Source organism: Taeniopygia guttata, chromosome 1A (assembly GCF_048771995.1).
Source record: "Taeniopygia guttata chromosome 1A, bTaeGut7.mat, whole genome shotgun sequence".
NCBI lineage: Eukaryota > Metazoa > Chordata > Aves > Passeriformes > Estrildidae > Taeniopygia > Taeniopygia guttata.
Genome location: NC_133025.1, coordinates 37,070,792 through 37,097,697, shown reverse-complemented (window position 1 = coordinate 37,097,697; position 26,906 = coordinate 37,070,792). Strand labels below are relative to the sequence as shown.

Below are 26,906 nucleotides of genomic sequence, written 5' to 3'. Positions count from 1 at the left end.
AATATATATGCATATAAAAATCTTTAGCAAATAACATCTTCATAAAATAAGCAATATTGCCGTGGGAAATCACATAATGTATCTCACAGATCTTGACTAATTTTGTAATTATCCACTGTATTTGTTACTTGATCAGCATTTTGGCATCATCTGACATTGTCCAAGATTTGGTTCTAAATGCAGCAGTGTTTTTCACATAGATATAAACTTACATTTTTATACTGAGATACTAGGCAGTTAAGCTTTATGACTGAGATTTTCTTACATAAGTGCTTCAGGTTAAATATGGGATATTCCAGGGTTCAGAGCCTTAAGCAGCACTCACTGAATAAAAATTTTGATTTCACACATGTATAAGGCAAGTACAATGATCACAGTGAAATATGATCCCTTATATAAAAAAATATTTTAAAAATAAAGGAAAATATTGTGGTTTATTACTACTTTCTTTTAGAAATAACTTGTTCCACTCTCCACTACATACATGTTGATTTCTAATGGCTTCTTATTTTAGTGAACAATTTTTGAGTTGATCTTTTTTTTAGTTGTACAGAGTTCTTTCTCTAGTAACTATGTTTTAGTAAAAAATATTTGTCACATTTTTAGCCAGTTATACTAAAAGCCAACATCCTTTAAGACAACTTTTCATCAAGCTATTTGAAACAAGATTCACTAAATAGCAATGAACATTTTAAAAGTGCAATTGTGACCTTAGCAATATATTTCTATAGTATAAAACTGTGACAATGCTAAGAGAAGAAGAAGAATATTTTGATCTTGTTACTGAGCAAAGAACATCATAAAATTGAGAAAAAAGAGAAATCTGGGAGGGTGAGATTAATTTGCCATCCCAGGAATGAGAGAGATCATTTATTCAGATGGGTTATTCAAGCACAGCCTGTCAGCTTCAAAATCCTAATTCTACTTCTACAAGTTTTCCATACACATATAAACATCATTTTCCATATGAGAGAGCTTCCAATCACAATGACTGTAATTAAGTTATCATTATTAAGATGATAACAAACCAAGAACACACAAGATACTTGATTATTAATTTTTTTTCCATGCTGGGTGAAATAATTAGACTTCTCTGAGTTGTGACTTTTTTCCAAAATTTATATAGATAACAGCAGTGGTAATTGTTAGATTGGGGTAAAAAAAACTGTTTGAAGGAAAATAAAGTACTAAGGCTGAGGAACAGGTACTGCAGGAAAAGGTTTCCATGGACTAAGACTATCAGTTAGTAGTACACAGCTAAGCAACTAAGTGATCGTTATCATACACCAAGCCCCTATTGGGCCTGAATGACTCCAAAAGAAATCAAAATTAAATTTTCTGTCTTGTACAGCTAACATGTGGGAAGAGATGAGAAAGGAGGGGAAAGAGATTGAAATAACAGAGAAAGTATATGTCTGACAACTAGCCAAGACAACACACCAGCACCATTGGTTTTAAAAAACAGGAGGAATCTGATGGAAAACAAACATACACAGCACACATCCCCAAAACATGTTTGCAGATACTTATGGGACTGTCAACAGAAAAGGGCTGGAGGAAGCACTTAAGTGGTAACATGAAACTTTTGGAAAAGTGTCTTAAAACTAGCACTGTAAAAGCATTAGTCCATATACCACTAGGAGGGCTTTGGAAGTAAGGTGAAACATCTTAACCTCAAATTAAAGGAATGAATACAACAAAAATAAGAAGAATTCTTAAAATAAGTGATAAAAGCATTAATGGAGGAGAAAAACAAAATTGGTAAGAGAGAAAGTAATAAATTTCCAAAGGAGATAAATTACATAAGACAAAGCAAGTTCCCTCCTTAGAGGATAAAAGATCTCTCTCCACCAAAAACCATTAGGGAGGTACTAAAATGGGACCAAATATTAAGAGTAAGGCACCCAAAAACTTTGGAGAGTCATCCATCCCACAGGGAAAGACCTGAATCTACAGAGTCTACCAATCACCCTAAACAGTGATCTCAGGACTTCCCAGGGATCAGAAGCAAAGTTTCTGTCTGGGCTCAGGAGATGCCTTGAGTGAACAGCTGCTTTATCTCTGTGTTATGTAAAGTGCTTGTTTGTGATGGTTCCCTGTAATTGCTGCTCTGGAAAGAGCTGCACAGAGCTTATGCAGGTCTGTACTGAAAGAGCACTTTCCGCCTCTCTCACGCAACACAGAAGGCCACCTGCTCACATTAATTCTCCTTCACTTGTTTATGGGCAATAAACAAAACAAAAATAAACAGAGGAGATGTCCATGGGCAAAAGAAAGCGCTTTCTGAGAATGAACTTTAGAAAAATGCACAGAGAATCCAGGACACTATAGACTAGTTAACTTTACATCACTACCTTGACAAATACAGGTACCAATGAACAGAGGAGAAAAAAAAATAATACTTTAACAGTATTCATTGTAGCTTGTAATCACACATAATATGTAAAGACAAAAACCCCTTCATAAAGACTAACACAGTTTCAGAATTTGTTGGCAGTTTCAGTTCAGTTCTTCTGGAGACTGAAAATCAGTCCAGCATGAATTGCATAACAAATGACTGCATTAAATCCACTCACCAGGCCTCAGAATCCAGGCACCAATCCTGAAATTCAGTACAAAGTTACACCCAGGCTGGTGAAACCATGGGCTGCCATGGAAAGAAGCACTCTCCCACCAGACTCTGCCCTAGCATCAGAAGTAGCAGCCATGCCAGCAGCACCAGCTGGCACAGTGACCTGCCTGGCAGAAGATTAATCTACCAAAAGGTTTTCAATCCAGTCAGTTGGCTGAACTGACTCACTCTGCACTCACAAATTGCTCAACCCATACAATGTAAGCCAGAGGAACAGATGAGATGGAGGAAGCGTGGGACTGAACACAGCCTCTACTCAAACCATGTTATGCACAAAGCCAAGCATCACACTGAGATGTTCATAGAGGGGCAAATACGTCAGTCTTTGCAACTACTTAATAATTGAAATTTATCTCAAAGGAAGTTCCATTTCCCTACCGTGACCACGACTGAGAGGTCTGCAGTCCTGTTAGAAAGCACAGACTTCAGACCAATATGGAGCTTCTGAAATTGGAAGCTAAATGCAGAGCAAATACATACTTCCACACAGAATCTGTCAAACTATGTCTAAAATATTGATTTTACTTTAGGAGAATGCTCCAGTGCAATACTGCACATGAATCAACCGGATGAGCAAATTTATCTCGTTGCAACTGAGGAACCTGCCATGTCTTCAAAGACAAGGTATTTTCACTAGCTGCAACTCCCTGAATGGAGAGGAAAAATGTGCAGCATCCAAAAGATACTCTGTACTATGTCTAGTATCAGATATACCCACCAGCCAATATTAAGCTATAATTAAGCTATTTTGGATTTTCCTTATCAGCAGAATCCATCTTTGATTCAGGTACAAATCAAACGCTTTATTATTCCTACCAATAAAAGAGATCCATATGGAAAAATGTATAGATGACTGTAATAGATCATTAAAATATCACAGAAAAGGCAATTCAGATACAAATTTAGACTCTGCAGTACTGACTAGCAATGCATTAAATTACTGAAAATTTATATACAAGAGTGATAAAGATCCCCAAAAACTAAATAATTGAAAAAACTCATTGGAATCAAACAAAAATACACAGCCTAATATGTTCCATTTCTTTGCCCCTTCTTCTTGGGTGTAAAGGGTGTGTTTCTGACACTTGCAGAGCATGCTTCCTAAATGGCAAATGGCTGCCAAACAAATGAAATGTTGCAGCTGACACCATGGAAGTTTGGCTCTTTTCTTTATTCCCTTAGGGGAGTTATCACACAAGCATTTGCCGCTGGCAACCCATTCTAATGCACATTGTGATATTGTCTCATTTGGACACAGACTGGCAAAAATTATGCATAGTTTACATAGAGACTATCTCATATTTTCAAGGCCTGGTCTTTGACATGGTTAATTGAAAACATGGTTCCCTTTATTCTTCATGCTTTGGTTGTCAGTCACCACCATACATTTCTCTAGTGCAAGCACTGCCTCCCCCTTTTCTAAATGTCATTCCTGTATGTCTTCCAAAGGGAAAAAGCCATGGAACAATGACATCCTCGTACTTGATTTATTCTGCTGTCCACCTTTTCTTAAAACAATTTCATTTTCAGGCACTTTGGTTTGCATATCAGGGAAATTGAATGGCATGATTTACAAATGAAGTTATAAAGAGAACTTCAAACAGGAATACACAGCATGATACCTGTCTGCCTATAATAGAGGGGGAGTAATTCTGTGTTCTTAGGAGAAGTAGCTATTGGATTTTTTTGAAATCTACAGGTGACTGCATGCTCATGCTGGAGTTTGTCCCCTCCCAGATACCCTTTGAATTTCTCCCCATGCACTTCTCCATTATGAGGACAACCCCTGTGCTTCAGGCATGGGTTATCCACCATGGGGTTTTTCTAAGCATGTTCTCAAAGTAAGGCTCCTCTGGCCTTGCCAGTCCTTCCCAGGGAACCAAGGAAAGCATGGATACTTACATGCCACCTGCCCACTGTGTGAAGTATCTGGGCATGAGAAACATCGTCTGCTAGAAGCAGCCTTTACCTCAGAGCACCGAGTCCCATTCCCAACCTGAAGAGAGCCAGCTCATGCTTGCATGTACTGTAAAGCACCTGCTCCATTTTTCATCCCCCTAAACCACCTTCTATAACACTTCAGCTGTCTATTGATATACCACATGATTTAAGACTCAAATGCCCACCTACCTCCTTTTTCTACCCCTTCCACAACCTTTACACTTTGGAAGAAGCACTGTCATAAATCTGTGTTGCAAACAATTATTTCTCTCAGTTCCATCACTGGGAGATAACAGTCTTTGGAACCAAAAGAAACTGTGTTTAAACAAAAGAAACTATCTTTCACATTTCAGTACATTTGGTTTTATTTCAGGTTTTTTAAGCCACGTTTTATTTTAAAACTAAGATATTATTGACTGCTTAGTGGCACATCTATAAATAGCATTAGTGAATGCATCAGAGTTCTGTAACTGCAAAAACATGGGAAATAATGATGTCGTTTCTCCTTCACCCATGCTTTCCTATAGCATGGGTGCTTTCCTAGGAAACCAGTCACTGGTTTCCTATTACTGCAGTACTGCAGGAATCTGATGGTGTAGAACCAATAACACTGTCAAAACAAACAAACAAAAAATTCCTGGCAGCTACACGTAGAGATGGATGGGAAGAAGAAAATTCAAAAGCTACCCAAATGACAGTGTGTAAAATATGTCAGAAATACCAAGAAAACAAAGACAGCTCCTGTAATAAAGAGGAAGCAAGGCTCCCTTGCATTTTATAGCTTCCTTTGTCCAACTTCCAATTTAATTCACTGAGATTTCCAGACTATGTAACCTCTTCCGTGGTTGCACTTTGTAATGAATTGAATACAAAAATAAGTGACTGAATCAATATAGCTATTAATGATGATAGTACAGGCCAGCAAAGAAGCAGCATCCACTAAAAAGGACAGCACTGGCCTTTGTGAAGTCATTGAGCAAGACTTAAAATTATCAAAGCATTAAGTTTCAGAGTTAATAATTTCTCAAATTAGGTTATCATATTTCACCTTGTCAAGATCATGAAGGAAGGCACACTTCCCTTCACATTTTTTAAGATTGTTTTTGCAGTAATAAGAGTCAAGAGATCATTTTCTCTTTAAACAAAAGTTCAGATTTCAGAACCAAATGCTATGGCAAAGGATAAATTTTGAAGATGTACAATTCTAGAAAACAGAAGATTTTTGCTAAATTATTTACCATGTTCATGCTAGGAAATCAGCACTATTTTCAAAGTCTTAGCACCTTTCTAAAAAAGATTATTTGAACATAGCTCTAATTATAAAATGGTACCACATTTTTATTAGGCATGTTCTTAATTTGAGATATACATATAAAATGACGAAAAAATTATCAGCAGCTTTCCAATAGGAACTGAATCCGCCTCCAGAGAGGTACATATGTATACTAAATCTCAGACCAGACAGAGTCTATAGGACTATTAAAATATGGATGCTTACTAAGTTACTACTTAATAGCATAGCCAAGAAACAATGTCTCAAACAAAGCTCTAGCTATGGCCTGCCAGAAAAAGTCGGCTTTAGTCCCTTCAAGCAGCTGTGGTCTGGAAAGCAACACTAGCCAACATCTATCACCGTCAAATGTTTAAACAAAAACACATCATCCCTTTCTCAGATTTTCCTTCTTGCTATCCCTTATAAAGTGCAGTGCTCGTATTCTTCCAGCATTTCCTCATAAAGCCCATGTTCCTAAATTACAATATGCTACTGATCCTTGAGCAAGAGATTAAGTTATCACAAGGGATAGAGTGATCTGTCTAATAATTAAGGTAAGAAAGGCATGATATTTTGAAGGCCATCCTTGAAGAAACACATTCCTTCATAATTTCACCAGCTATAACGTGTATATGGTGCCAGCATAAAGTCAGAAGTTGACACCTTCTCATGTCCATCACTTTTCTTATGTCTTAGTCATTGCCCTGTAGGGAAATGTGCTGGTCTTCATTTCTGTGCTGATCACTGTAAGCTTTGACTGGTATTACCAAAGTAGCTAGTGAAGAACTGCTGCCCATGGGAAGGACCCACTCTGGAGCAGTTCTGTATCCTGTGGAAGGAGCCCCATGCTGGAGCAGGGGAAGAGTGGGAGGAGGAAGGAGCAGCAGAGATGAAATATTATGAAGTGACCACAACCCCCATTCCCCATCCCCCTGCACCAGCTTGGGGGTGGAAGAAGTAGAAAACCTAAGAGTAAACTGAAACCGAAAAGGAAGAGGTTGGGAAAATGGTTTTTAGTCCTGTCTTTCTTTCTCACTGTCCTACTCCATTTTAACTAGGAAAAAATTAAATTAATCTCCCCCAGGTTAAACCTGTTTTGTCCATGATGGTAATCCATGAGTTACCTCCCTCTCCTTATCTCAACACATGAGTTTATTTTCTTCCCCTATCCTGTTGACAAGGAAGAGTGAGACAGCAGCTGGATGGGCATCTGGCAGCCAGCTAAGGTCAAAACTGCACTTCCCAACAATAGCAACTAACCCCACCGGTGGAAATAAAAACCAAAAAAGCACCTGTACAGGGGGTTAGAGATCACTTACTCCAGCTCCCAGTGAACAGAAACTTGAGCATATGGGCTGAACCACTGCCTGTGTGATGAGGGACCCACTCCTACTTCTGCTCTTACCATTCAGAAGACAATCCAGATTCAGCTGTGAGAAGGCATACAGGACAGCACATTTCCAGTTTGGTGGTTTTCCATATTATCTTCATCTGAGGTTCACACTAACCAAACTGAATATTACCAGCAGATAAATAGCAGCAGTGTCCTAAGGAGAGCAAACAAATATTTTTCAGCAGGTGGAATATTTCACAGAAGCAGAAGGGTTGGTTTATTTCTTTAATATGAATATATTGTTTTGAGGGGAATCTTAGGGAATATTTTAGGGAAAGGAAGAAATGCATATCTAAAGATCCTTCAAGCTGAAAATCTTTAAATCCTCCTTACAGTCAAAGATGGGGTGAATGACAAGATTAGGCATGGAAAGGTTTGGCTTGAGAAAGTTATTTCAAACTGAGCCACACCTTTTCTAGTCAAGAAGCTTCACTTCAAAGGACACTGGACTAATAGCATATCAACTGCCGTATGCAGAGTTTTTTCCCTGCTTGGTTTTTTCCAAAGATGATTATAGAGTGGCATATGTGAGGGGGTACAAACTCCCTCCTATTTCTGTTCTCTTTAGTAACGACCAGTTAGTTTTCACCAAATCTGACAGGGAGGGCAAGCAAAATATCTACTAAATTTCTACAGTGTTTTTGAAGACCGCTATCAGAGCATGGACATTAAATTTGAATAGTACCCTCATTGAGAGAAAAGCTAAATTCTGAGTCTGGTTTTCAATACACAAAGAAGAAACCACTCATATCAAAGATATGATAACAGAGACTAAATTGCCTTTATTCCCATTCAGAAAACCAGATTTCACCTCTAACTGGATGTGAAAGGATCCAATAACACTCCATATGACACATGCACATCCACACCCACAAATACTCTTGGTAAACCAGGCTTCACAAGCCTCAGTGTTCCTGAATGTATTTCAGTGTAAAAAATGAATACATGTTTCTCTCCTTTCTTCAGCAAGAAAGGCACTTTATGCTCAGTTAAACACCATTCTTATTTGGATTGACCCCAGAAAGCTAGGGGACAGCTTCAAAAACAGAAATATCAATATGTCAGTCAGCAGTGCCTGGGTTCTTTGGCTCACCTGACACAGCCTCAGTCTGCCCTAGGGAGAAAGTAAGTGGGTGTGTAAATGCAAAACATAGCATTTCAAGTAATCTGTTTTGAGGCATAACAGCATTTGCCATACTTATTTAAAACCACAGATCATTTCCATGGAGAATACTACAAGACAAAAAAGCCAAATCACCCTACTGCACGCCAAAACCATCTCCATCTTTGTAGTAAGGAATTGAAAAAGGGTGCAAGCACAGGGATACACGCTCTAGAATGACCTGCACATATTGCCTCCTATAAATGTCTAAGTAAGCAGGCAATTTTAACCTCATTTCTAAGCTCATACTGCACGCTGCCATGTAAAGATAGTTCCTTCTCCCATACAAAGTTGAAGCAGATTAAAACATTATTCAAAACCTGGCAATTTATGCCACTTTATGCATTTGCTGACAGGAATACAATTCTACAATTTTAAATTATCTCCTGTGGTCGCTTCTGTGCATTGCCATATAAAACAATGTCAGTATCAGTCCCTTGTGCTGCAAGAGGGCATTAACACTACTACATTAAATGTGCAGTGTCAACAAGTAAATCATGGAGAGGAGTTGACGAGCTGAAAATTGAACCTACCTTTCAGTACGGCTGGAAGACCGACAGTCTGGATGGTTACCATAGTAATCCTGTGGCAGCTTCAGATTTATTGCCTTGTACTGCACAGTTACAAAGCTTCTTCAGCTACCTTCTGCACTGTTTCCAGAGTCAAGAGGAATTCTATGATAAATGTCCGCTACCCAAAAGATACATTCAAGGGGATGTAATGCAGGAAAGCTGTACTTTAAATGCAAATTACATGCTTTTTGCCCCTTTCAGAATATTAAAGAGCGATTTCAAAGGAATGAAAACAAAGAACTCTGACCTCTGACACCATGATTCTTTGCTCTACAGATCACAATTTTCTGTGGGACTGCCTACTGCATATTTAAGTACCATGAAACTGAAAATGAGGTAATAAATTCCACCAAAGATAGTCTGAGTAATGCATTGATTATGAAAATAAGCATACAACTGAGAATTACTAGAGCAGGCAGTCACAGGGTCTTGTTCAGTATATTTAGATCATTCTGTAACCATTAGAAATTAAATTATTTCATTATATCTAATTTATATTCCTTTATGTCTTCAATAACACAAAAGGATATTGCTATGTGGAATAAATATGACAAATTAGTGTTCCAGTATTCACACTCTATGCCATAAAGAGTGTGCATTAATGTTACCAGATTGCATTAGATTTTAGTTTACCTCCATGATAGGCTTTAAAGGAAAACACTGATAATTTGCCTATTATTACTACCCTAAATATTGCTTGCTGCTCTGTTCAGCGACGACTTGAAAAGAGCAACTTCTCTTGTTAGTAAACATTGCAATTCATGAAATATTCCATTATATTTTACTGGATTTTTTATGTCCATAATTCTCTTTGATTGCACAGCAATAAAAGGCTGAGGGAACACAGGCTATCTTTTCTACCAAGTGCAGAAGCACCATGCACTAATTTGTGTATTAGCAATTCCCACGTGAATACTACATTATTGATTCTGCCATCTAAATTCCACTATATGACAGGAAGGATATTGTGTGTAGGATTAATAAAATTATTTCCTCAAGCAATATTTTTTAAAGCATTGATTGTGTACTTTTACTTCAGAAAAGCATCTCACAAATGTACATTACAATGTGAAAACAAAATAGTTCTGTGGTGCAACATAGTAAATACAAATGGAGACATGTTGTGTGACACCAATTCTGCAATACACCTGTGTATTAAAACATCAGGCTAAAACTGCTTTCAAAACACAAAGGGAGATGCATACTTTACAGATGTTTCATGCAAAAGGACACAGTACTCATCTGATTAGCAGAACACATATTGACATTGTAAGGTACCCTATCCCAAAGACAAACAGCATAAGGTTTACAGTCTGCTGTTTGCACCCATGCAGCCCAAATTTTGTGAGCTTTGTACTGCAGAAACAGAGCCCCCATTCAAGTCTTTGCTTTTAAAGACAAATTGAGAAAACATTAGCTGAAGTGTCATCTCTTGCTTGTAAGATAAATAAAGGAGAGACTTTGCCTGGCTTACTTTATCCCAGAAACACCAAGGCACTCTTAGGTAGGGTTTCTATAAGAGATGGTTACACATGAGCAAATGCCATTTATTTTCATTAAATTTGGGCTGCCCATTCTGCAGGATGGGCATGTAATGGTGCCCCCTCGCCCACCCAGAAACCACCCCACTAGAAGAATTTGTTAGTTTTAAATCAAGTATATTTTGAAACAAATACAAATGAAAATAGAATAATTAAAAAAAATAAATAAGAAAAGAAAAAAATAGAGGAAAAAGCAGGTTAAAAAATTCTAAGAACTATATGTATTCCCTCTCTGCAAAGCCTGGCTGTAGCTGAAGCAACCTAAATGAAATGAAAAGTTCATCAGATCAGGCTATGGTTCCTGCCTCCCTGTGTCCTTTCCCTCCTAACATGTTTTTTAATGACTCTATGTGCAGATATCAGGATAACCAAATTGAGTTCTACATCTGGTGACAGGGTCTGTGGCAGTGGCTCTGGGATGGAGCAAGGCTCTGGGTGTGGGTATAATAGCCCATGCACTGATTGTTGAATGCTCTCCTGTACAAGCAGCAAAACCCACCCCCACATCCACTGAGGCCAGGCCACCTGATGGAGCCGGTACCAAAGCTCCTCTGCTTCTTCTCAGCATCCTCAGATTTCCTCTAGCAGCGAAAAAAGTGCAGGGTGTGAGCAAGTCTTCATCCTGGTCTTTATTTTACTTTTTATGCTGACCAGAGGTCTGGTCTTCACGGGTTACACATAGACCCAGAGGCACTGAATCTACAAAGCTATAATACATTATCACAGCTGGTGTTCAGTTGTATTTTTGCCCATTAATTGCTGTGCAATGAGCTGGGGGTCCTTGCATCCTCCCTACCTGGACCTACAAATACCCATGCACTATCACAGAGAGATATCCTAACTGTGGTCCTATTTCTCCTACCAGACTTCAGTGTAGCAAAATACAAAGCGACAGTGTCACAGAATATGTTTCTTACTGTATGTTATTATCCTTATAAAAAGTGTGTTGCATGGAGGGATCTAAAAGAGTTCTCCCAAGACCAAAGTCTGGTTAATGTTCCTCAAGAATGGCAGGTTCAATCCCACAAAAAGTCCCAGAAAATTAATTTCTCAGTAGCTGGCTGAGAAGCACAGAATCAGGCATTATTAGAACTCAAGGATGGCATTAATAAAACATAAGGAATAGAAACAGATCAAATATGTAAGACTCAACAGCTGGTTGTCAATGAATTCATGTTGCTCGTCAGACACTATTACATGCTGTTCTAATCACTCACCAGGAAATATTTCAATGCAATATATTTTAGGTCACAAAAATATTTATTTCTGTTTCATATAAAAAATTAATAACAAACATAAATGCAGCTATATGTTTCTTTTTATCTTCTTATCTGGTCTAAAGAACTTCTATTCTGCAAAGGGCAGGAAAGGATCAGGGACCAGTTCTCCTTATTGACTGTACACACTAGCCAATGCTGGGTCCTTTTCTGTCTGTGCAATGACAGCAATGTGACATTTCCAGGCAGCAATGTTTGCTGACATCATGAGTCACTTTAATGCCATTTTCTGTTATCAGCAGCCATTTAAATAAAAGGCTATGAAGGAAAACAGAGCTATGCAGACCCCAGGCTACGCCCAGAACTTTGCCTATCTTTCACAGACTTGGGATAACTCAGTGCAAGGCTTGATGCAGAATTTGCTGCAGATCAGCAGTCTCATTGTCTGCCATGCTGCAGATATAAAAAATAAAAATTTTTGACTGCACATGCAACCACAAGACGCAATGTGAATTGAAATTAAGTGACAACAGGATGCAGCCTTTATCCTGCATCAGAAGCTATAAAGAAACCATTAGCCATTAGTTTTTTCCTCTTCAGGGAAAAAAAAAAACAAAAACAAAAAAAAAAAACAAAAACAAAAACAAAAACAAAAACAAAAAAAACCAACACTGAGATAAGTGAAAAATTCCAGCTTGTGGGTACTGTATTGCCGACCAGTAAAAGCATATTGGTCAGCTTGGTACATTTCAGTACTGACATCAGATGCGGACAGCAGCAAAATTACACCAGTGTCCAGTTAGAGAAAGCCTTTATAACAGTTCCTGGCGCTATGCTCCCTGGCAGAAGGAGAGGTTGCTACTGAAGAAGATGACCTGTGAAGCAAAGAAAAATGCACAGGGATCTAGTTATACACACATCTACCAAAGACCTTATGATATCCTTTCAAGGGCTGCTCCTGCAGAAAGCTTTGTGGCATGAAAAACAGGCATGGGACCCATCTCTTCTTCCTAACAAGAACTGAGGAAAAGAACAGAACTAAAAACCTTATCCTGCCCAGCAATTTAGGGATAAGTGGAAGAAGTGGGAAAACAGCAATAAATGTATAAACATGAAGAAGCCCATAAAAGTTGTGGGCTAACAGTCATGAGCTGAAGGTGTAGCTTGAGTTACTGACTCATGACCCAGCACTTGATTAAAAAATAATCAAGGTTACCTCCCTAAATTAAAATTGAATGTCCAGTTACTCTCAGGGATCAATATAAATAGGAGTTAGCAAAAATATAGACATTGTCCAGCTTATTCCAAACTCAGTGGAAAAATGTATCTTGATGAAACTTTGTTAACTGAAAACTGTTTATCCAGGGTAGTTTCACTATCACTCCAGAGACTATAGAAATATTTCTGTTTCTTTGAAAATACTCAGCATGGGCAGAGCCCTTCCCTGCCAGTCTTTCCTGGCAGGTGAACAACATAGACCTCATACTAAAAGGAGGCTTTTGATCATACTTAGGAGAACAATGTTTAATGACAAGACGCTTTCCCCTTCCCTCATTTTTCCAATGACATAGGAAGACAAAAAACGCATCAGTGGTTCATAAGGTGTGGCCTTTAGACGTGGGCTAGGTAATTTTTATTTCCCACATGAGTAGTGATGCAGGTGTACTCAGCAATATTTCTTGTAAGGCATTATAAAGAAGCAACATTTAACACTGGGGAGCTGAGGCAGTAGAATTTGGAAAGCAATCAGCATATGAACAGAAAGAACAAAATAATTTAGCACTAGCCAACCTCTTGAATTACTCATAATTGAACAATTAAAATACCATCCAAGTACCAGAGAAATTTTCATTTTTTATTCTGGTTTAGATGACAGTGATAGAGCAGTAAAATCTGGAACTAGTATGAGCACAAAAGACAAGGTGCCTTCCTTCTTTTCCACCTCTCTGCAGCCAGTGTGGGATCTTTGATCAGACTTCAAAAGCCTTAACATGCTCAGTTACAAGCTGAATCAGCACACGGAGGATAAGGAGTGAAGGAATGAATGGGATATGACCAACTGAAAACCTGCTCGGTTCTGTCTGATTCTGAAAAGATTTCCTAGTTACAGTAGAGTTCAACTCATTCACATTCAAGCCCTGAAAGAGTCTATTTTTTCACAGCTTCTTAGCTGAAGTGGGAGAGCAGCCCAGAGGAGTGTTAACACTTCCTTTGTTCCCAAGACCTGAACTTAGCTAAATTTTCTCATGCAAACAAGTTGAAAATTCACTCTTTTTTTTCCTTAGTTTTTTTATCTAGCATGACTCACATTGCCAGTAGTAGCATGGACTAGCTGTCCAAAATCAAAAAATGATTACATAAACATTGAAGAAATTAAGCACTGTATTTTCGAGTGCATGGTCCTTGTCCCATTCTTACCAAAAAAACAAAGATTTGGACATGTATTTCATTCAATGCTCAAAATACTAAATACTAAAATACCTCATGATAACATAGTTTTAATTTTTAAAAGCCTACTCTGGTACAATTAATTACATGGTTGAAAAAAGATGAAATTAGCATTTTGGAACTTGGAAAATGAGCACCTAAATTTTGGACTGCTTAGGCACCAGAATTACTCTAGAAGTCTTCAAAACTTAGCTAGTTTATTATCTGTTGATTTTAGCAGACTGTAATTTGGCCACACAGGAGAAAGAGATTTCCTGTAAGGGCAAATAATTACTTTTATGTTGTTGTTGGCCTCAAATTACTGTATGGTGCTCCTGCTAATAATAGATGCAGCATTTGAAAAGCAAACATGATCTAGCAAACATCCCATTGCTAATCTACCAAGGCTCTAATTATGAGAACTATTGCCTCAAAGTAAAAAAAAATACTGAATAACTGAAGTATATTGCATCCAGTTATTCAAAGTGGGTTATTCAAAAAGTTCCCTCAAAATATTTAAAGGGAATTATGATTATTTGTAAGGTTTTGAGGCAGGGTTAGCTAATGGCACACAAAGCATGCTGAATGAAGAAACCAACTGGAGGGAGCACTGCTTCAGCTGAATAGTAAACTAATATGCTGACCATCTGCCCTCAAAGCATTGTGGTTAAAATTCTGACATTGATGCTCGAGTTAGGAATTGTAAGTGGGTGATACATGTATATACACAGAGAGAAATTTTCTTGACTCTGGTATATCTAAACAGCAAATCGGTACTCAGGAGCTGCTGGTCTGTGGGTTTGAAAGAGTAGGTGGCAATTATAATGATTTAGTGTTATGAAGCAGACTCATTCCTCTGGATTATGGCTTTCATTAGGATTTACAAAGATTGCTGTTGCTATTCCAGCTTCTCATTGCATATAAACTTGCTCTTGAAGAAGAATTTTCTTGCCTCCTTCAGAAATGTCAACAGGAAAATATTTTACCCACCCAGCTGAGAAAAGTGTAATAAAATGATAATATGAATTTCTCATTACTTTAAAAATAAACATGTGATTATTTTTGCTTTGCAATAACCCCTAGAGCATTTTAGGATGAGGCATTAAAAGATGATTGAAGTCACCTTAAAAGGGTTTTGGTCTTTTTGAGGATTAGGGTAAAAGTCAAGTCCCATAGAAATTACTTTAAGTACTACCAAATAGTGAGGTAGTAAATAAAATAACAGAAATTGACTTAATGATAAAGAACTGTGCCTGTATGAAACATTAGGCACACAAAAGTCCTCCTGAATGCTAGGATGTCATGCAACTGAAATTATGTCTTCTTTCACATTTTCCTGTGCCATGATTCTTCAATGTCTGCAGAATAAGAGAGCACAGACCAAGCACAGAGAATAAAAGGCATTGTTTGCATGTTATTCCTGACACTGACCCCTTAACAAAAAAAAATTGGAGGGTTTAAAATTTATAGTGAAGAATGGTCTGCTTCTTATAGAGTAGACCAATTTTCAGTTACTTCATACTATGGGGACACCACACTATTAAAACCCCAGCAGTATTTTCTATTACTAACAATGATTAAAACTCAAAAAAACAAATAACTGTGACATTCAATTCCCAGATATGCTAAATCGTTTTTTGCATGTGTTCTTCTGTCCAGACATATACACATGCCACTTATTTTCCAAATCTTCAAAATAGGAATGCAAAACAGTGCCATCTGGACATTCCGTTCCCTTGTAGCCGGGAGTTTTAGGACAAGCTGGCAAAACACATCAGGAAACCCAACGGCTGTGTTCCTTCTCTATCCCAAACAATAGATAATACAAGAATAAAATAAAAGTGAATCTTGTTAGAGCAATTGCTGAGCACTGTACACCAGGCATGGAGTGCCTGGACTGAAGAGGATGTGCCATGTTGTTATGGTAACAAGATAACAACTTTGGTGCACGCAGTCGGCACTGTCACGTCTGAGACTGAAATCCAGATTGGCTGAGGCTCTGTCCCCTGCCTTGCCCATCACATCACTGCAAAAGAGACCTAGTGCTGCTGTCCCAAAGTGAAGTCCAGGCCTTACATGACACAGGCATGGAACTGACACCCTCCCCTGGGTCTCTCATGGCCTTCCCACAATCCTCAGAGTTTGCAGAACATGCTGTAGCTGCCAGCACATTACTGGATATAGAAGAAAGGACACAGGCATGACATCTCCAAGTCACTATCTATCTCTAAAGATATCCATGAAACCTACTGGCATTTTGGCTGAACTGGATAGCTAGATTGAATCCTTCATTCTAAACAAAGATGTATAGCCTTCCCCTGCATATATAAAAGATGCAGAAGCAATTTCCTTTCCACTAAAAATAAACACCATTCATTCTGTCAGGTCTTTTGTCTCATTCCCTGATACAATGAGCAGTTGGTCTAGTATATCCTCTGCCAGCTGAAGACCATTTCCCTTTCTTCCTGTGTCCCAGCTTAACCTCTCTCCTTTTACCTCATTGCCCTCTCCAACTATTCATATGATCCTTGTTACCTCGGTATCTCTGCAAAAGTTCAGATGGTGGGTTACCTGGGACACAGCACTGCTGTGGGAACCTGATGCAACCTCTGTGTTTCAGGTATTATCACAGGTAACAACTTCCAGCATTTAGCTCAGCATGCATTAAATAAAGAGTATTTTCCTCATAGTGCCTCTCTGCTCTGTCCCCTACTTTTGCCATTGCCACACAGGGAGCTACAATGAAAGAGAAAACTGGACCTTGTTTGGCTTCGGCCAAGAGCAATTGCACATCTTTCCAGGCAGGTTTCCAGGAAGATTGCCTTCAGAAACAGTTATATTGCCCATAATCAGTGCAACTGCCTGGACCTGGAAAATCAGATTCCTGTTATATTCATGGAAGTGAAGTGCAGCACACAGGGATGATACAGGGAGCAGACAGGGAGAGAAGAGAGTGTCAGAGTGCTGACACAGGCTGTACACCATGCCTCCACGTGACACAGCCCTGAACTGTCACCCACCCAGGGACACTGCAGGAGCCTTGCTGCAGGATGGTACCTGTTCTTCTCTGAAGGACACAGATATGCAGTCCTGCAGCTGTTCAGACACACATGATCCTCCAGGCATGTTAATGGCTTACAAAAACCAATTTGGCACTGCAGTGCTGGAGCTAATAGATCACTACCTGAGCATCAGAGGCTAAAGGTGCAGCATATATCCCCACAAAGTGAGATATGTAGAGAAAAGATTATGAGTGATTGTCAGATTGGAGATAGATGAGGATGAAAAGAACTTTGCAAACTTCTGCTTTGAGATCTATTTTTAAATATGATGTATTGGTCTTGACCTGTTTGTGTGTCTAGAGAAATTCCTTAAAGAAAATGGGTAAGAGAAGAGATCATTATACAGATGAACACCATGTGAGCTTATTTTTTTTTTTTAATATTATCTTAGAAACCTCAAAAAAAACACAGCTGATATAACTAAAGACATTTTAGATTCCATTATTCATTGTTACAGGAGAAGCACACGCTGCACAAATGGACAGCAATATAAACACCTGCTTCCCACAGCATTAATTCTCTCATAGATTAGCTATAGCTATAGTAAAAATATGCTGAATTTTAGAGAAAAAAAATCCCGCTTTGCTCTGTAAACCTGCTTCTTTGAGTGTGAAAACACATAATATTTAAGAAGCTGAAAGAGACTTCAATGTCCATGTCCCACTGACCTGGCACAGGGAGTGAGGCACTAATATCCACTATCTTTTACTGAGTTACTTCTACAGCAAGAAATCTACAGAGAGCCAAAATTGATTTACATGGACATTTACCAATTACATGGGCTTACCTTACCTGATCCTTTTTTTGACTACATGTAAATATAAAATAGAAGCATAGTACAAAATGTTGCAGAACCAAGCACTGGTTGTAGCACAGTAATTTAAAAATTCTCTGTATTAAAAATTCAGCTGACCTGCTTAGGACAGCAACAGTTTCTGCCAGTGGAATGCTCCGACTTCTGGGTTCAGCTCTTCTCTCTTAAATCTCTCTTTGCTAACACAGAAATCACACTAGTCTTAGCAGACCTAAAGTGATGACACTTCAACTACCCAGTAGTTTACATGCACTTTTGTGAGAGCACAGAAACCTGATATTTGAAATAAGGCAACACACAAGTCTCATCTTAAAAGAAAAAAACCAAAATGGATAAAAATCAGAGATGCTTTCTTCTTTTTTTTTTTTTAAGGAAGAGAGGAAAAATGTCTATTGTAAGGTTTTTATGGATGCAACTTATTTTAATTAACAGCATAAAGTTTCATTTTTTTTTAAATCAGCCTGCTTTCCAGATCAGCACATGCTTATTACATTCCCCTGGCTTTTTTTTTACTACCATGGGTTTTTTTTATCCTACCACTTCACCCTTTTCCTCTTTTCACTTCTTTCCTGTTATGAGAATTAAACTAATTTGGATGTCTCCACTGAGGGAAGATGTATAGGAAAATTCTGGTTTTCACAACATGCCAAAAGCAGGCCCAGGCTCACTTTCACCTTGGCTGGTCGCTCAAGCTGTGCTTGAAGTACTCTCAGCCTTTGGCTCCCAGCTTCACACCGTGCTGTAATCACAACAGCATCTTTGCTAAACCTGTGCATCCTGGCTGAAAATGCAAAGGCAGTCTCCAAACAGGCCCTAGTCCATTAAGATCAAGATCAGGACCTCAGAGTGTATTCTGAATTGAATAGGGAGCCACCAGAGTGTGCAGAGCATTAGTGTGATATGCTCCTGGTACTCCTTCCTTCCCAAAAGACACAGTTTGTACAAAACTTTCAGCAGTGGCTTTCACCTCCTCTGCAGCTTATGTCTCTGGCATGATGCCCTAAATCTTAACTTATATGAAACTGGAAGGGATTAGCAGGTTCTGTTTCATCAATTATATTACTTTTAATTGCCTTGAAGGATTCATTTGTCTTCAGTCCAGTAACCTTTGGCAGCAATCAGCAGTTCAAACACTACTCCCACACACAGCAGCTCTTTTCAGTCATATTATGTTTACTGAAAGCTCCTTAAGAAACAAAAACAATCTCATTCAGATTGCTTTGCAGATGTATTTATTTAAATTCCACCTCTGATAAAATTAAAAGATTAAGTATACTTCTGAGAAGCAAGAAAATGTTTCATCATCACCAGAAATGGGCTTTGAATTCTTGTCGATGTTTTGCAAACAGCATAATCAAAGTTCAATAGAGAATATGCAAAGATTGCAAATCTATAGCAGACAGACAAATTTACATAAATAACAGATATGAATATCTGACGTTTACAGAAATAAAACTGCTTGCTATACAAACAGACTAAAGTCTACAACACTAAAACACATTTCATTATGCTGATTTTCAAACCAAAGCTCATCATAGGTACAACTGCAGGAGGCATTTCAGTCATGTAATGCAAAGAGGAACATCTATAGGAAAAACAGTTTTATGCTGCATTGCTAAAAGAAATTTGGATTAAGGATTGGATGAAAATGGGGATTGTTCCCCCTTCAAGACCTTTGAATTTCACAGCTACAGCTGAGACCTGTACAATTCAATGGGAATCTCGTACTCAAAGACCTTTAACAACCTTAAAAAATCTGTTCTTTAATATCTCATGTTGAAAGCGGGAATTTGATTTTTTTTTTCTAAGGGGGTCATGTAAAATACCATATCTACTAAATTGCACTGATCACACTGTTTCTGCTCTGGAAATATGACAAGGTCACATACAAAGATGACAATTTACTTATTACTGTGAGTTAAAATGTGAAATATAATAAGACTGTCAGAAGAGCAGTAGTTAGCCCAATTCATCCATCCTAGAGCTAGCCTTCCTCAATGAGTGACTGAAGGGTTTATAAGCCAAACTGGATTCTTGCAAGTGGTTTCCACTGGGAAGCAGCACAACCCTACAGGTGTGGCAGAGGCAGAATTTCATCTAATAGTCATTGTTTTTTTCTTAAGGATAAAACACTGGTTTCACTAGTATCTGGAAGACACTGACATCTCGTCATGTTAAGAATACTGTCAGTACTCACACAAAAACATAAATAAGAAAGGGAATGTGAGTAAGCTAGCCTACAAACTTCAAGTATTTAAAATTAAAAAAAAAAAGGGGAAAAAGTCTGAATACCAAAATTCCCTGAAAAGCAAGGAGAACCAATACCTAACATCTCCAAACACATTGTGCTCGACAAGGTCACCCTTCTAATTCAGATAATTCAGTTAATCCTCTGGATGAATGCAGCATGTGTTGCACTCCCAATGAAACCACACAGGCTCCAAATAAGAGGCCATCAACTACTGCTAAAAATGCAGTCAAATGGCTGGGAGCCTGAATAGCATAATTTGATTTTCCCCTTTCCAATAAAAACAACAAACAAAGAGAAGTGTTTTACTGTTGAAGGTGTGCATCATTTAAAAGGCTCAAAGGTGCCTTTCCTTCTAAATTTTAAAAACATTAATCAAGAGTGAAATAAACAACATGTGCAAGTCAAAGGTTAATATCCTAGGGTCTTTAATGTGCATTTACCACCCACTTCTTTCCCATTAACACCATCACCTCCTCCCTGTCTTTCAAAACCCCTCCAACTATTCTTGCCTTGTGTCTCACTTATTCACACTATTGAAAAGTAGTAATTATTTTGCAGTAAATCTTCAGGAAACTGCTGCATAGAGAACAGGCTTTGCCTTCTGTTCCAAAGTCTGAAGGGAATGACCACTAGAGAGAAACTACTGTTTCATTTCTCCTCTAAAGAGTTTGCCTGAATTTTTTTTTATTTGTTTGTTTGTTTAAAGATTAGAAGACCAGTTTCACTATTACCTTGAAGACACTTGACATCATAACACAACAAGAATATCATAGGCAAGAGGACAACCAAGGTCTATAGAGAAGATTTTGGTTTTAGAGATAATGGCATTAATCCAAGATGGATTTAAATTATTTAAATAATATGACTGTAGAAATTCACAAGCACTTTCCAGGATAGAGTATTGCTCTAATTATATCTGAACAATTAACCTTTACAATTATGCTGTTTAGAATGCTTCTCTGAGTGGGTATATTCTTAATAATTAGACCATTAATTAAAATTGCTATCTCAAGGGTTGCCAGAAATCTTCAGTAAAAAAAATATATTGGGCTGGGATGGAACCAGAACAAAATAATCCTTCTCTGAATGCGCATTGCACGTTCTATCATATTCACTGGGAAAAAAAAAAAAAAAAAAAAAAAAAAAAGAGAGGAAAGCAGACATTGTTCCTGTATGTTCTCTACTTATCTAGAAAATATAAAGCAGTATCTGAAAAATTTCAAAAGCATTTCCATATCAATAAGGAAAGGTACCAAAAGGGTTACAAGATAACTTAGATTTTTTTTTTTTCTGTTCTTTCCCACAAGGAAGAATGAACCTATTGGTATAATACATCTTTTTCATTTCTAACACTGATGTTTTTTTAATTCTCCCTAAACTGTCTTTATGATACTACGCAAATCTCTAACATCATTACTTGTACGTACAGAACGAAGGTTTTCCCAAAGTTGTCCTTTCAGCAGTGAAAACAAAGGCTACTGTATTTACTCAGAAAATATTTCTCAAACTCAATTAAGTGATTATGCTAGAAAACAGGGGAAAAAAACCCCCACCAGTGAGATGGTGTATCTGTATATCTAAGTCAGGAGAATCTGTGCCCTCTGGCACATCAAGGCTGGTTGGACAGACTGAGCTTGCAAGCTCCTCATTAGGTTTAATTCCACTCAACTAAACACACGCTTTGCTGAATTAAAAAACCAGATGAATTAATAACCACTCTTCAAGAATAGTAACTTGCGCTAAACATCTTTGATTTTAGCAGGAAGATAAAAAAAGATCTGACCTCTGATTATATCCAGACAAGCCTCCTGGTGAATACTCTCAGATGACAACTCATATTCAATACCACAGATAAATCTGAGATATGTAAATCCAAAACAAGTCTCCTTGTAACTTCTGGCTTTATTGTACTGTATTATATTGAGTCTGTTAACCTTATTGCTAAATACTCTTCTGTTGTGGGGTTACTCTGCATTGTCCCAGATGGAAAAGCACTTCACATGTGCAGCAGGACGTACATTTTATGATTACTTTGGCCAGCTCCAGAAATCTGTCAGGGGAGGCCATTTATATGTCATGTGGAAGGCTGCATGTTCTGGTGCTTTGCAGACAGATTTCTTCTGCCTTAAACTCCAGTGCCTCCATATCTACTATTTGCTCTCCTGCATCAGACACACGGAAAATCTATTTCAGTATCTCAAAGTGGAAAGTGCCAGTATAGGTCACTTAACACTATCAGTCATTTTATCTTGCAGAAGACATGGATGAGAGGGCTGGGTAGGAGGATTATGCCTCAAGCAGTTCAAGACTGGCTCTGTCCTCTCTGCTCCCTGAAACAGCATGTGCACGTAGGAGCTAATCCACACATGTGCAGCTAGAAATGGGCATTCATATTTCTTCAAATACACACTGTTATTCAGCAGTTTGGGGAAGTGGGTTTAAAAAAGAAACAGAAACAAACATTTTGGGCCCTCTTTAACTTTCCCTTACTCACTGCTTCTGAAAATGCATTTTTTAGTTTTTTTTTCCCTTTTTCTTCTCAAAATGTGTCACACATTTTTTTCAGAAAATTAATGTGAGGATTTTTAGTGCTTACTTTATCAGCAGTGCATATGCATTTTAACCTTAGGCTAACATTAGCCTATGTAGTATTTGGTGGCACACACTGGAAGTCCTGTGTGCCTGTGCAACAATGAGCAGCAGGAAGGAACCTAACACCAAATTTCATTTAGTGTTATGTCACGTGTAACTCTCCTACTGGGGCTTCAGAGAAGCTGCCAGGTAGTCCAGGTCCTACAAGAGAAAGAAACTGAGCAAAAAGATGATGCTGAGGCCATTGTTACATCAGTCTAGGACCACTCTATCTGTAAGGGACAGTATGTTGGACCTCCTGCGCCACCTCCCTCTCCCTTCTGAGAGAAACCCTACTCATCCCTCTAATTCTTTAAGGAAGGGCATACCAGTTGTGTGGCTCTGACTGTGTGAATATCACAAAATACGTGTGTCAGAACATCAGAAGCATCTGCTTCTGGCAAATTCAGTGCTTGCAGTCCAAATACCCAAGAATCTCTGCCACCTAATGTCTGGAATAAATCAGGATTTGACTTGCATGCATTGACTGATCATCACAAAATGAAAATTATTGGAACTCAGAGCCTAAACATCTTTGCATGAAAAACTAATGTGATATTAGTAGAGAGAACAGAAGTTTCAAAATGGAAGGAACATGTGGTGGGACAAGCAACAATCTGAATGTAAATCTCAGCTGTATTCAGGTCACGAACTCAACTCCCTTGTTACTTCCTAGCCTGAAATTTATTTAATACAAAGAAACAAAATGTGAGAGAGAAGGGAATAAATTATCCTATTTTAACATCATTGAATTATGTGCCATGAAGTTACTGCACTGAAGTTTTCATCAGCATGAGCAGAGGATGAGTAAACTAGGGCGGAGCAGATTGCCAACAACAGCCTTTAGCTATATCATTCTATATGCTTTAAAAAGTGCTTGTAAATTTGTACATTTGGGAATTTCATGGACCCACACCTGATGTTAATCTGGTCTTTAATCATGTCATTGATGTTAGCAAATTCTTGCAATGATCCTTAATAACTAGGGAAACTGATTTTACTTTACACAGACTGAAAGCTGTTAACTACTTTGCTGTTCAACATTTAAGCCATCAGTTATTCAGTGTTGTAACCAGAATGGTTGCCTACCTTTACAGATTACAAATAATAAATAAAAAAATGAAGAACTAAACCAAGGAAATTTTCCAAATGACCACAGAATATGATAGTGCTTTCCAGATAGTCAGCCAGTTGTCCCCAGTTTGGTTATTTTATATCCAAAAGATAACTTAAGGAGCTTTGGTTTAACCCATAAGGCAAACTATTTGCAATATACCATGCAAGAAGAGGATACGGTTTTTGGTGTAAACCCACAAAGTTCTCTTACAACAGAGATATTTGTAAATTCCTCCCAAATGAAAATATAAATCAAAGGTATTTGAGTTTAATTTTCTATCAAGGCGTACAAAATGAATAGCAAGGGCATGGGCTAGAATGTAGCAAGAATTGATTCCTCTATGGATGAGACCACAGAAAATTATCTTACAGCCAACCTATTGTAAATAAGGAAATTTATGTTTTGTTTCTAATGTAGTAGACCTTTAAAAAACAAATTACAGAGATTTAGTCAAAACTGACTCAGTGTAAAAGTCAGTGTTTAAAAACTGACTCCATGAAAATGAGCAGTTACAGATAACAAAATAATCACAAGGACACAAGAATAATTTAAAAGGCACTACAGAAAATGTGGATTTAAATGTTATTAATACACTGTCATCCAAACTAATAGTGTGTCAACATTAGGTTCAAATGCTCACTTGCATCTTTTTTAGTGCCAATATCACATGCAAGACTCCCATAACACTGTTCCATTTACTAGCCAAACCTAGCTGAGTGATACAGACTGTCATTTTGTCTTTTTCTGTTTATTGATAACCTGGGATGAGAAACTACTTACATGTATGAGCATGTATAGTCCTTGTACTACACTTATAGTAACTTGTTATAGAAGTCCTTTCTTTCAACTCCTTTTAGCTACTTATTAAAAACTAAAATGTCTTTTCAGTTCAGAATGTGTTGAGCACTTTTCAGCAATGGGAAATCTACCACCCTTGTGAGCAACCAGTGTTTACCACCCTCATTGTAAAAAATGTAATCCTTGTGTCCAATCTAAATCCACCCTCTTTTAGGTGGATTTAAAACCATTACCCTTTGCCCTATCACACAAGCCCTGCTAAAAAGTCTGTTTCCATCTTTCTTGTAGGTCACTTAAGGTACTGAAAAGCCACAATAAATAAGGTATCTGTGGAGCCTTCTCTTCTCCAGGCTGACAGCCCTAGCTCTCTGAGTCTGTTTCATACATGAGGTGCTCCATCCCTCTGATCACCTCATGGCCCTCCTGTAGACCCCTCCAATAGGTCTATGTCTTTTTTATGTTGGGGAATCCAGAGGTGGATGCAGCGATCCATGTGGGACTATAGCAGAGTTGAGGGGCAGAAGCCACTCCCTCAACCTGCTGGCCACACTGCAGCCCAGAATACAACTGGATTTTTCGTTCCATCCAGATTTTCATCTGCCAGTATCCCCGATTCCTTCTCTGCGGGGCTGCTCTCAGTCCCTCCATCTCTCAGCTTGCACTGGGGGTTGCCCAACCCAGATGCAGCACCTTGGCCTTGTTGAACCTCATGAGGTGCCCATGGGCTGATTTCTCCAGCTCTAATCCCTCTGGAGAGCATCCAGTCCCTCAGTTGTGCCAACTGCCCCACTCAGCTTGGTGTTCTCTGCAAACTTGCTGAGGGTGCACTCAATCCCACTGTCATTGTCACTGATGAAGATATTAACCTTTATTGGTCCCAGTGCAGACCCCTGAGGGACAGCCCTTGTCACTGACCTCCATTTGGATACTGAGCTGCTGACCCCTATCCTCTGGCTGTGACCATCCAACCAATTCCTCATCCACCTAACAGAGAATTCATCAAATCACTTCTCTTCAACTTAGGGAGTAGGATGTTTTGGGCGACTGTATCAAAGCCTTTACAGAAGTCCATATAAACACCATCTGCAGCCCTTCTCCTGTCCACAGATGCAGTCACTCCATCACAGAAGGCCCTTCAGCTGGTCAGGCAGGACTTGCCCTTGGTGAAGCCATGCTGGCTGTCTCAAATCACCACCCTCTCCTACATGTGCCTTATCACAGATTGTAGGAGTGTTAGTGTTGGATAGAGGGAGGGAGAAAAAGCCTAAATTGACATTGCTTTTATTTAGAAGTAATTAATGATCTGGGCGCTGTATTCTGCTAACAATAAAAATCTCAGCAGGGTGGTTTTAAACAGGTATTGGACCACTTGGGACTGTTTATTTCTACCCAGATGTCCAGACTGAAACCTACTTATCAATGCAGAGTTTCTTTGCCTCTTCGTTGAAATTATCTCCAATGCTCTGCCAAAATAATGACAATGTTGTGACAGTCTCTAAAGGTTTGCTATGATTACCTCTGCATCAAGGTGACACAGAACCACTGGACTGCTTTACCACTCAAGAGAAAGGACAACAGGTTACATAAACAGTGTTTTGTAGCCACAGAATAGAAACAAATTCCTCCCAGACTCTCTAAAGCCTAGTTCATTATTACTGCTTCAGACTAAATCACTACTAGGTTCTTCCCCTAAAACTGGTGTGTACATCAGTGCAGACGTGGCATATTTCACTTGCTTTCACTTTTACTGAGTCAATTCCTACATGTAGTTACCCCTTTCTTATATTATTCAGAATTATATTTCTCAGTTTCCGCATATATATCTTAAAGAAGTCATGCCCCAAAATATATAACAGCTAAAGCTTCACAATTAAATAATTGTGATTTTACTGGAGTCTAATACTGCCTAATAGTTTATAGGGTAACTCAGTGCCTTATGCAGGCTGAAATGCCTTCAAATAACTGCATCGATTCTTCTGTATATATTCCAAGATCTATTGACTCTTGCTTTAACTATTTTGGTGTCTTGGATGACTAATCAGCTTTGTTGTGAGTCAAGACTTTCTGTAAGGATA

General features: G+C 38.4%; 1 protein-coding gene across 12 annotated transcripts in view; it reads right to left on the bottom strand.

Annotated features, from left to right (window-relative positions):
* The window catches only part of NAV3 (neuron navigator 3), a 521,462-nt gene that overhangs the window by 485,132 nt on the left and 9,424 nt on the right, over positions 1 to 26,906 (bottom strand). For 6 of the 12 annotated variants that reach the window (XM_072923966.1, XM_041713781.2, XM_041713789.2 and 3 more), the window contains exon 2: positions 7,252 to 7,393. The exons of the other annotated variants lie outside the window; for them this stretch is intronic. The gene's annotated coding sequence lies outside the window, so the exon portion shown is untranslated. The remainder of the gene's footprint in view (positions 1 to 7,251; positions 7,394 to 26,906) is intronic. 12 annotated transcript variants of the gene reach the window in all.